Genomic DNA, 13,498 nt, shown 5'->3' on the forward strand with positions numbered 1-13,498 from the left:
CATGCTGGTCATATTGGAGACACCATCCAATCACTTTTAGACAACACTTCACAAACGGTCCCTATGGATTTTAAAAATTTAGAGTAAATTACACAAATGGTCCCTATGGCTGGGTTAATTTGAAGGTTTGGTTTTTAACTTATTTTTTTAACTCGGAAGATCCCTATTATTTGTTTTTGTTACGCACTTGGTTCATACGTTTTTTGTTACGCACTTAGTCTCTGTTTTACCTAAAAATACTATTATTTAAATAGAGAAAAATGTTGAGGTAGGTAAGATAAGACGAGAAGGGTTGAGTTGGATGTGTGTTTATTTAAATAAATATATAAATCAAGGAAAAATAGTCTTTTAGGTAAGACAGGGACCAAATGCGTAACAAAAAAAAACAGTAAGGACCTTCCAAGTTAAAAGAATAAGTTAGGGACAAAATACGTAAATTATCTTAAACCATAGGGATCATTCGTGTAATTTACTCTAAAATTTAGGTTATAATCCTTAACTTTAAAAAACTTTATAAAGTCTTGATTTTTAATTTTTATTATGGTCTTTCGTCCATTCAAAATAATTTTTTTAATTTATTTTAAATTTCCTTAAATGATTTTAATATATATATATATATATATATAACTATTTTTAACCTAAACCCTTCAATCCCATCCTCTAATCCAAGGGATGCAGTGTGTCAGGTCGAGTCATTTCCTTCGGAATCAGAAGTACTTGAAGCAATAAACATGAAATTATAAGTATAAAATTTAATGAGTTTCCCAAAATACCACATATCATATATGTAACAGGTCTATTTCAACCCTAAGTGAAGGCTATGGAACAAATTATAGTCTGACAATCACTTCCTGCCATGAGCCAAATCTCGATCTTTTTTTTGCAATGTCAAGAGCCAAATCTCAGTCTTACATACAAGTTTCATAGGCCAGATCCTGGTCTTTCATACAAATTCCAGGGACCGGCTCCTGGTCTTCACACATATATCATTGATTATACCTTGGTCTTACATACAGATGTAGTGGCTAGATCCTAGTCTTTCATACATATATCAAGCGTCAGATCCTAGTCTTCCATGCAAGTATCACAAATACGACTAACATCCTATATAGTATAGTGAGAAGATTCGTCTCACACTCGAATATACCACAGCTTGTATAAACCTTAAACCAGTACTACAACCCACCTATGGAAACACCTAAGGTGAAACCTTAGTCTACACTCTAAAGCCAACAATTTGACCAAACATCAATAGTCAATGTTAACACTAACTGACCTCCACGTCGTGACCAACTATTGCCCACGTTGTGGCAGCTTCACGACAAAGTAGCCATGACTAGATCAGCCTCCACGTGGTGGCACACATGCCATGACATCGTGACAACTGCACATGGACAGCTTAATGAATTAAGATCTTAAGTCCTAATCCCAAGAGCTCCAAAGCTTTGATCTGAAACTCTTCAAGGTCTTGGTGGATAAAGCTCCAACTTTATCCATTAAGACATCTATAACATCCATAGATCCGGGCTAGTTAATTAAGGTATAATAAGCATTAAAATTAACTTTTTGATAGAAGATTATTTGGATAAATACTCTTAACCAAAGTTATGCTATATGAGAAAAGGATTCCGTACATATAAAAAACGCTCAAATCTGACTTCATACAAAGAAGTTATGAGTTTTCTAACATGTCAATGTAGCAGTATACGACTCAGAAACCGAAATTGAAATCGGTCGAATGTTAGGAAAAACAATCTAAATGAGAGTTGAAGATCTCGTTAATATCTATTAGTCGATATAAGGATAGCCAAGAACGAATATTATATCAGAGAGTTATGAATTTTTAACGGATTTTAACAATATAAGCCTGATAAAAGTATAAATTTAAAAATAAAGTCAAAATTAGCCAATAGAGTCTAAACGAAAGTTATAGATCTCGTCGATGGCTACGCATGGATATACAATTCATCAAAAACGAAGCTCATATGAAGAAGATATGAATTATTGAAGAAACATAAGTTTTTCGCATGCGCTTACGTTCACACAGAGCATGCGCGCGACACACTGACACTCCACCAAATGCTCGACGTGTGGCACCACACAGAGAATGACATATTACCCTTATGTAAACAGATGTGTGGCACACACCTGTTCTGTGCGCAATGTGTACTGCTTTTCAGCTTATATATAACCTCGAGCTCCAACCATTTCATCGTCGCAACTCCTCTAGAGCTTTTTCCACCCCTTAGTCTCGATACTCTCAATTTCCTAAACCCGCATAATTCCTAGATTTTTTATCAGTAAACTCTGTAAGTTAAGCTACACTTATTTTATTCTAGTGGAATCCAAGTCATTATACTAACTGATCTATTGGTAAGGATGGTGTCTAGGCTAAATTTAATGATGTGTTTAAAGTGTGATTTCCAAACAGTATACTCTGTATACCAAACGGACCCTACCTTTGATGTGATTCTACCTGGTTGTTCCTTACTTGATAGATATTGAAATAGACATTATTATTAGTAAGGTAACCAGACTATCATTAGTCACCAAGAATATAAGACTAAAGCATACTAATGAGAACCTATGTCTCATTAAAAGAAAAGATAAATCACTAAGGCGAAGCTCTGCCGAAATCATCAGTCATTCACCTAAGTCAGGTGAGTTCATAGTTACTTTCATGTGACACATAGATATAAAGTATTTAGATAATTAAATGCTATACGTGCTTATTATTTGTAACCAAAATGCTTTATGTTAGATGAAATAATATAAGATGATTTTTATATGATTTACTATATATGTATTTTCACCTATAATATATTGGGTAATGAATGAGGAATAGAATAAAGAGGTAGATGGATTATGAGAGGTGGATATAATAATAAAAGACCTTAACTTACTAGTACTATTATACTAGGCTATGAAGTCATCTAATAGAGCCTAGATGACAACCACCGGGCTATTTGATGACAATACCATGAAACACAAGCATGTTTATAACCTATAGGTGATGGACTTCGTGTCTATTTGATGTACTCTACTTCCTACTGTAACATCTCAAAAATCACAACTAATTTAAACTTTTCAAAACAACCCATTTACTAAAAAGAAGTGCTTAGTAATCCATTGGTTTCCAAAAGATTCTTTAAAATTAGTCTCCCAAGATCAACAATATAAAACCAATGAAGTGTATGGTCACGCATTCTCCTTGCCACGGTCTTCCGAAATACCTGAAACAAAACAAAAACTGTAAGCTAACGCTTAGTGAGTTCCCCCCAAAGTACCACCACATAAACATAACCAACAAAAAACATGCATATAGAGCCTTCAGCATGACTGCACTGCCTTATTTGGCTTTTAGTCTATCTGGATCGCTCTTCGGGCCTTTGACCTGACTAGTCTGCCTCATAGGCCTTCAGTCTTTCCAGACCGCCGTGGGTATCTGGGACTTCAGCACAAAACAGGACCGCCTCAACCCAATAGAACATCACATATCAGCATATATAACATATATCATAACAATCAATAGCTAGCATATATAGGTAGTCAGACAAGTCTAACAAATCGCCACAACATAGCAACATCCTATATACCATGATACAGATCTAACAGATCACTACAACATTGCAACATCCGATATATCAGGATACAGATCTAACAGATCACTACAATATAGCAACATATGATAAACCAAGATATCAATCCAATGGGTTAGCCTTAGTGCCTTCGACCCGTAAGTATAGTGAGGAAAACTCACCTCACAGTCTGAAAGTAGTATGAATAAATCCAAAATCTAACAACCGGCTCAATCCAAATCCTAAATATCCAAACATTTCCCATTAATAATATTTTCCCTAAAATAGCCTTGGTCAAACTTGGTCAACGGTTAAAAGTCAAGTCAACACCAAGCCGACTCAACCCAACCGAGCCAACTCAGCCGAGTCAACCCAGCTGAGTACGTTGGGTGTACACTTCTATATGCGGTGCCTACTCGATGGTTGACCAAATTAAGGGGTGATGACCGTGTACGCGCAGCGTACCACTTGGTACGCCCAACGTACGCGTATGTTCAACCCTTACCCCATTAAGAGCTTAATACTCCAAAGTTCCACGTCCAAAGTCAGATCCAAGTCTCAAATAATGTTTTGACCATAAAGTTTCCAACTTTATGGTCTTGTATGGCCAATAAGGTCTTAACATCAAAAAGCTCAACCACCTAACCCATTAAGACCTCTAAACACATGCATGGAAAGCAAGATATGACCAAGACTTCATTTTTATGCTTCTAGACACCTTAAAGTGACTGAAAGGACAACTTAAATGGATTGGGGTAGATTATGTTCAAAATACCCCAATGATGGGACCAAAAGGACACAAATTCAATGGCTAACTTAGATCTATGCATAGAATATTCAAGTTCATAACTTTATACCTCAAAATAGATCTTGAAGGTGAGGTATTCCTAGATTTAGAAGGTCTTAATCTTCCAAGATGATGCTTATTTCTTCACCTAACTTCAAAGGAACCACAAACACATAATTTTGAGCTTAAAGGATCACACACAAGGGTTTAGGGTTGCAAATGGCAAAATGAAGGTTGGAGGTTAGATAGGGAATGAGGAAGGAGAGATAATGATGCTTATATATGATGGGTTTTGAGCATAACAAACAAAAATCCTATGTATACATGCAACCCTAATTCTTGATCTATGTTTTCTCTAATTGAACATACAACTTTAAACATCAAATAAGAAACCCTAGGAATACTAGTATATATTTGAAATTACTATCTAGGGTTAAGAAAACACACCTTAATTGTTATTGATAAATAACAAACAATCCTTGTGTTATTGAAGCCTTAAGAGCAAGCACCACAAATGTTGTGCCTCTAGTGGTTCACACCCAACACTAGCAAGAGGATGAGAGAGTAGAGAGGAGAAGGGAGCTAAGAATTTTGGCTATCTCTATAGTGTTATAGGTGGCCGAAAATCCTTAGGGGTAAGGGTTTGTTTATAGTTCAACAAGGATGCCCTGGATAACCTAATATGAATATAATACTAATATTTCAAATTGGTAATTATCCCGCTCATTATTTATCTACATAGGATAATCTAGAAACGTTAAAATATCCATAAAGAAACCGTCCACTCCTTCTCTAGGAAGGTTCTGGAGCCTCTTTTTCAACTATTGAACAATTACACTTTAAACCCTGCACTTTTAATTAAATTTTTTCCCCAAAATTAATTCCAATTATTTTTTTATTAAATATTAATTAAATATTACTATTTCTTATTAATAAATTATTCTCATAATATATTAAAAAATTATTTATTTCAATTTATTAATCAAATATAAATCAACCTATTTCTCCAAAAGTCATCCTGTCAAGTTTCTAGTTTTGAAGGTAATCCAAAAGGATTATGCTATTATTAATTCAAGTATATACCAATTATGGTTATGGGCTTAGACACCTAATCCAATAATCCCCCAATTGGATAAGTCTAATAACTATAATTTCCAATATAACTTCTAAACTGCCCAGCAAATTGTAGCTCTCAAAAGCTGTTGTCGAACTTTAACCTAGTCGGTTATGTGTCCTAAGATAAGTGATCATATAATCCTCTGTTCTGCAAGATATCATGTGGACATGTGACATGGAACAAAATCAATATTATTTTCCAATACTTTGTTTTCCGATTTTCTAATTAGTAATGAAAAAGAACTACTAATTAAACACATTAATTTAGTCATAGCTGGGGCCAACACTGTAAATTGACACCAAATCATCGAGGGGCCTAAAGATATCACTTTTTCTCATTAAGGCAAAAAGGAGCAAATAAATTTTGACTTATATGCTTGTACTATTTACTCACCAAATCATGCACAACATAACATTTTATAACATCAAGTTACTGATGCAGTTACATATCATAAATATATAATTGATTTGTAAGCCACGCCTAATATATCTATGTTTAAAGATTATAAGATGTTATCATCTCAAAATTAATCGTGATAAATTCCATGAAATAATTCTCTAAGAATGGGTTAATCCAATACTTAAACTCTCCATTTTAAAATACTCATGAATATTGTAGTAACACTATTTCCATGTCTAAACTATTTAGACAATCTACAATCTAATTCATGACAATCTATATTCACCACTTACTTCTAAAAGTATGTTCGACTGTGGATGTTTGAATAATCCAATTATTCTGGAAGTAAAACATGCACACTGAAACACAATAATAAACAATTGATGAAAGATAGTAAACAATACTCATAGATAATTCTCCATTATTTAATCATCAATAGTCAATTACATTTACATTGTTACAAGTTTCTAAATAACTATCTAACTACTAAAACTAATGTCTTCTTTCAGACCAATGCTCCTTGCATGCTGAATGTGCTTAATCCTACTCAAACCCTTTGTGAGGGGATCTGCAAGATTCTCTTCTGATGATACCCCCTTCACGACGAGGTGTCCTTATTCTCTATGTTTGATAAAATGGTATTTTCTATCAATATGTCTTGATCTGCCATGATCTCTCAGTTCCTTTGTCAAGGTAACCGTTGCTACATTATCACAGAAAATCTCCATTAGCTCTTTTATGGCTGGCATAAATCCAAGGTCTCTAATGAAGTTATTCAACCATATAGCCTCCTTCGATGATTCAATTGCTTCTATCTACTCTGATTCACAGGTAGAACTAGCCACCTTCTCCTGTTTGGCACTTTTCCAAGTTACCGCTCCTCTATTTAAGGTAAACACCTAGCCAGATTGAGAATGGAAGTTGTCTCTGTCTGTTTGAAAGCTGGTGTCACTATACTCATTTACTTTCAAGTTATCACTACCACCAAGCACTAGGACCCAATCCTTTGTTCTTCGTAGATACTTGGGAATATTCTTGACTGCTATCCAATGAGATCTACCCACATTTCCTTAATATCGACTAACCATGCTCAAAGAAAAAGCTACGTTAGGGCGAGTATATGGCATAGCATATATGATCGATCCAACGGGGGAAGCATATGGAGCTTAACTTATTTCTACTATCTCTGCATCAATAGTTGGACTTCGAGTCTTATTACTCGGACTCTAGGTCTTACATAGTTTGGTATTACTCTAGATAGACAGTTCTCCCTTCTTGGAATTCTCCATAATATAACGTTTTAGTACTTTCCCAAGTAAGTAATATGACTAAGTTTAATTAGAATTTTACTCCTATCTCTCAAAACTCTTATCCCTAGAATATAGGCAGCCTCTCCCAAATCCTTCATAGTGAAACATTTTGCAAGCCAAGACTTAACCTCTTGCAAAGTTGGAATGTCATTTCCTATAAGAATTATGTTATCAACATACAATAACAGGAAGGTTACTATACTCCCACTAGATTTGACATATACACAAGATTCGTCTTCACTTCTAGAGAAGCCAAACTCTTTGACCTAATCGTCAAAGCAAAGATTCCATCTGCGAGAAGCTTGTTTTAATCCATAAATTGACTTCTCAAACTTACACACTCTATTGTGATACCTTGCATCCACAAAACCCTTTGGCTGACTCATGTAAACATCCTCAGCCGACTTCCCATTAAGGAAAGCGGTTTTGACATCCATCTGCCAAATTCCATAGTCATGCAATGCAACTATGGCTAGCATTACCATAATAGATTTAATCTTAGCCACCGGTAAGAAGGTCTCATCATAATCAACCCCTGGGGTTTGAATAAATCCCTTCACAACAGTCAAGCTTTAAAAGAGTGTACCTTTCCATCCATGTCGGTCTTCTTCTTCAAGATCCATTTGCACCCAACTGTCCTACTACCTGCTACATTGTCGACCAAATTCTAAACTTGATTATCATACATGGACTTGATCTCGCTATTCATTGCCTCTTTCCACTTGGCAGACTTAGTGCCCACCATTGCTTCCCTATAGTTAGAAAGTTCATCGGAATTTACCAGTGTACCATCATTGATAAAGGTATCACCATCTGTAGTAATACGGAAATCATAAGACTCAGGTGACATTCTAACTCTACTGTAACGCCTAAAAGGTAACGACTCGTTAATTGGTTCAACTGGAATTTCTTCCTCAGGTTGAACCCTAGAATTTTCAGAGTTTCCTTCATCGTTTTCCTCTTAAATTTCTTCAATATCAGTTATACTCTCATTGTTCTCTTTGCATATGAGATCCAACAATCCTTCATCTCTTTCACAACAACCAGTGAAAGGTGATTTTTTTTATCTTTGCCAATAAACAAGATTCACACGTATCATCTGAACTTAATTCAAATGATTCCAACACTCCATCTTTTTGAAGTTGGGTGATGTGTTTCTTGTTAACATGTCCAAGACGACAATACCACAAGCATGATTTGCCTATACCATTAGATGAATCAATTTAAAAACACCATTACCTAAATTGTCTACAATCATCACAGTTTCATACACACCATCACAAGGTAAAGCTTCAAAATAAAAAACACCATTTTCAAAGCAGAAATAGATCCATTCTCATCATTAAAAGAATATCTAAAACCTTGTTTAAATAAAACATGAAATGAAATAATGTTTCGTGTCATCTCTGATGAGTAGCAACAATTTATCAAATCCAAACCTAACCCAATACTAAGCATTAAGCTATAAACTCTAATCTTAGTAATAGGTGAAGATCGCCTATTTCCCATGATCAAGCTCATCCTTCCATGCTCCATATCTTCACTTCTTCCTAGCCCCTGCGAATCAGAACAAATATGAAAACCATACCCTGTATCAAGGACCCAAGAATGAGAATATGTTGAATTATTAGATAAGATAGTGTAAATACCTGCCAAGGTTGGCTACACCTTTCCATCCCTGATATCTTTCAAGTACTTCGGGCCGCTTCTTTTCCAATGCCCTTTATGGTGGTAGTAAAAGTAAGTAGCCTCTTTGGGATCGGAGGGAGGGGGAGTGTCAGAACTGGCCTTTCCTTTGGGTCCATTGCTTGATGACCCAACTTGGGACTTTCCCTTCCAATTCTGTTTTTGAGGACCTTTCCTCTTTTTCCTTTTCCTTACCCAATGGACAAGACTGGAGTAGCAACAGGAGTAGAGACAATGCTCTTTCCCTTCATTCTTGCTTCATCTGTTCGCAGGAGGTTATGGAGTTGAGCCAATGTAGTCAAAAATCTCTTGGTTGTTCAAATGATAAGTCAAGATAAACTGATCATAACTACTGGGCAACGAGTGCGAGACTATATCAATATCCAATTCCTTATCAAAGTTCACATTTAGCTTCAACAAGCGATCCACATATCGCCGCATCCTTTGCACATGGCTACTAACAGACTCCCCATCTTTCATCTTGCTACTGATGAATGACTTTAATACTTCGTACTTTTATTGACGAGCTCATTGATGGTACTTTTCCATCAAGTCCTTGTTCATATCGCATGGCCAATAGTCCTCATAGAACCTTTGTATCTCAGGAGGCATAGTTGTCACCATGATGCAAGCATGAATAGACTCGGTGCATGAATAGACTCTGCGAGTCGCAATGTTGAATCGACAAGTCACATGAAGATGGTCGTGAACTCGACGAGTTGGATGAACAACTCGGTAAGTCTGATGAAGATCGTCATAAGACTCGACGAGTTGAAGAACAACTCGGTGAGTTGGATGAGTTTTCTATTGGATATGTATGAGTATGTAGCCGTCGAGTTGCAAGGAGGGAAATCAACGGGTGGCCTTAAAGTTTGATCGAGAATCAAAGGAACTCGTTGAGTCACCCCGATGACTCGGCGAGTTGGAATGTACTTCAGGGAACTCAGCGAGTAGCCAAGGGTACTCGCCGAGTTAAGGTCAACATGGACTGTTGACCTTGACTAAGGACTTTAACTTTGACCAGGGGTTGACTAGTGGGTTATGGAGTACCTTACAATGTTAAGGACTTACGAGTATGTTGTAGTATGATAATAGATGGTGGAGCCTGTGTCAAGTGATTCGAGAGTTGGAGTTTACCTTTCACGTTGACATCTACGAGGTGAGTTATCCTCACTATATCGATAGGGTCTACGCCACCAAGGCCGACCCTTTAGTTGTAATTGTTATGGTATGCTACATGTGGTTATGATATGTTAGATCAGAATCGGGGTAGATAGTATGTTATGCTCTTATGATCCGTAGGGATTGGTATGTTAATGACCTGCTAGGTCGGTACTCTAGTTACAGGAGAACTCTATGATTGATGATTAGTGTGAGAGATATGTTTGATGTTTGTATATGCTTGTATATGATAGTATGCACACACGGTTAGTTGCTTGTGGTTTAGTTGAGGCGGTCCTGCTTTGTGCTGAAGGCCAATATACCCTATGAGCGGTCCGGGGAGACTATAGGCCCACGAGGCAGACCAGTCATGCCGAAGGCTTTGGATAGATTCAGACAGACTGTAGGCACGGTAGGGCGGTCTAATCAGGCCGATGGCCAAGTATGCATGTTGATTGATTGATTATTATTGATATGGTATTGTCAGTGTGGTATTGGTATTTTGGGGGTAGCTCACTAAGCCCTCGGGGTTACAGTTTTCAGTTTATTGTTTCAGGTACTTCAGGAGATCATGGAAAGGCGAAGGCGTAACCGTACCACTCCTCATCCTTATGTTATGATTTTTGGGACACTCTGATGGAAAATAATTTGAAAAGATTTTGTAAACAATGCTATTTGGTTTTTATTTATGTTGAAAAAGTTTAAATTTGGCGTAAAATTTATGGATGTTACACTAATATTTCTATATCTTCTGTTTGTAATAATCAGGATATGTCATAGGAGAGAGTATCTTGCAAAGATGACAAAGGTCAACCCAGTTTCAAAATGGGTTGGGTTCCAAAGACCAACTGATCCCGTTCTGTGCTGGAGTAGCTATGGAGGCATATCATCAGACCTCGGTTTGTTGGTAGTGGCTGTTCCAGGCACATGATAGGGGAAATCTCTCAACTGTACAACATTCAGAACTTTTTTTGAGAGTATGTGTCCTTTGTGGGAAGGGAAGAAAGAAAAGGATCACACATGGGGTTTATGCTTAACAATGTGAAGAATTTTCGGATCTGTTCTGAGATAAAATTAATATGTGTGCTATTCTCAGACGTTTTGGATGCAAATTCAATTGGTGACTTACGGTTTGAGTTTTCTTCTCGATACTCCTGGGTTTATCTTAAAATGATTCATTTTGAAGAGAATCTTTTATTTTCTTATAGTTTTTCGTTTGAAAGTTTTGTTAATTGGGAAATGATATGAGGTTTAGTGCTAAAAGGCAATCTGAAATTTGTGTAAAGCACTGAAGCTAAATTGTTTGGACTTTGCGTTCAATGTGCTGGTAGGCATGAAGGATTTCAGTGGACCAGACTAGATTTAGATTGAAATTTTAAAAGGACTTGACAAGTACTTACTTAGAAAGTCTGTTTGGTTTATCAATACGATGCGCGGGTAGATTGAGCAGTACGATATACATGGGAATCTGCAAGATACATTAAATAATCTGTATCTAGAATTGTGGTTTAACTTTTCCTTGATAGATGGTCTCATGACCTTAATTTTGGTACTGATAAGGTAACTGGGGGGTTCTGATAAAGTAGGTCTATAGACAATTATTTTCTTTCTTTCTATTTGTCAGCCATATGTTGCTTTCTCTACGTGATTGGAAGAGATCCAACCTGGAAAGCAACATATGCAACCCTATTTCTATGCACCTTCTTATCTATGCATTTATTTTTTTATGTTAGTCATATGTTGTCTCTTATGCGTGATTGAAATAATTCGACCTGGAACACAGCATATGCAATATTCTATCTCTCAACCCCTCTATCTATGTTAGTCACATTTTTTTTGAAACGGCAAATCTAACCTACTCCTAAACTACACCTTAAATCCACCTATGTCCACGACGGGACTTGAACCCTCAACCTCAAGTAGGGAGGGCAACACCGGATACCGCTGGGCTACAAGCCCTTTGGTATCTATGTTAGTCACATGTTGTCCCCTCTGCGTGATTGGAAGAAATCCGACCTAGGGCACAACATATGAACTTTTGAATCTATCTTCTTTCTTAATGATTGTCTACTCATCTAGAGTAGAGAATTCTTTGCAAGTACTTGATTGTCAGGGTATATCGGGAAATGGGAAAGACACTGTAACGCTTGTGTTTCTGGGCTTGCCATTTTTAGCAATGTAATGGTCTAGGTTAACCTTTGTAACCCGTTTTGAAATAATAGAAGTGTATTATTTGAGTATTATGTGTTATGTGCTAAACTGTGTGTCTTAATTTAATTAAGAATAAAAATAAGTGTCATAATGAAATGTTAGATAAAGCCTATATTTATGGATAATGTTTTAGTAGTTGAAACGAGGTTTCCGAATATATAAAGAATGCTGAAATCCGAGTTATAACGAAGAAGTTATGACCTGTCGAAGTTTCGCGACAGAACCGACACGACCCAGCGCGACCCAGCGCAATGTAAATAGTGAATTTAAGGTAGATAGATACCTATCCTTAGTGATCTAAATGAGAATTGAAGATTTCATCGATATTAGTGCAACGACGGAAAGACGGACAAAATCGGAGTTCAGATGAAGGAGTTATGATTTTCGAACGGACTGTCCCGGCCTACTAAAATAATATATAAGTAATATACTTATAATATATTAAAAATAAATTCAAAATTAGCCAATGGAGTCTAAACGAGAGTTGTAGAGCATAATCTCACCTTCGCGGCCATATAAAGAACGTCGAAAACGGAGTTCGTATGCGAAAGTTATGAATTTCTGAAGTTCGGGGCGCGAAACCCCAAAACTGTCAGAGACCACGACGTGACAAGCAGTGCCACGACGTGGCAAGTGTCCTGACACCTCCGGGAGGCCCCCAGATGCAACTTGGGATGACGCATGCAGTGACGACCAAGCCCACGACGTGGAAAAAGGTTGCCACGACGTGGCAAGGGCCAAATTTGCCCTATAAATAGATTTGAAGGGCTAGCCGTTTAGGGTTGCTATTTTCTCTCTTCTCTCTCCCGTTTTACCTCGATTTGCATGCCAGAAGTACCCTAAAGCCCCGGTAATATTCCCGAGTCCTGAAGCAAGTCACGAGATCCCGAGAAGTGCGGTTTCCGAGCCGAAGCTCTACCCGCGAGAAGTTCGATTTTTGTAGAGATCTGCTGAGGATTACTACTTTTGCAAGCTGTAGTGTTTTCTTATCATCTTCTGATCAAGTGAGTGTATACTACCTTTCATAAACGCAATAACAATACAAGTATGGTTTGAGTGTATTAAGTATATTGTTGTTTATACGTGTGAGTGCGTTGTTACTTTCTCCTAACGTATAATTATGAAGTATTTTATACGAGATACGTGTTATGTGTATATTTTGTTGTTATGTGTGTGAATGTATATTCACTTTCTTCTATCTTACAGATCTGATTATTTCTATATGAAATATGTGTTGTGTGTGTGTGCC

This window comes from Lactuca saligna, chromosome 2 (genome assembly GCF_052625555.1).
Source record: "Lactuca saligna cultivar CGN05327 chromosome 2, ASM5262555v1, whole genome shotgun sequence".
Taxonomy (NCBI): domain Eukaryota; kingdom Viridiplantae; phylum Streptophyta; class Magnoliopsida; order Asterales; family Asteraceae; genus Lactuca; species Lactuca saligna.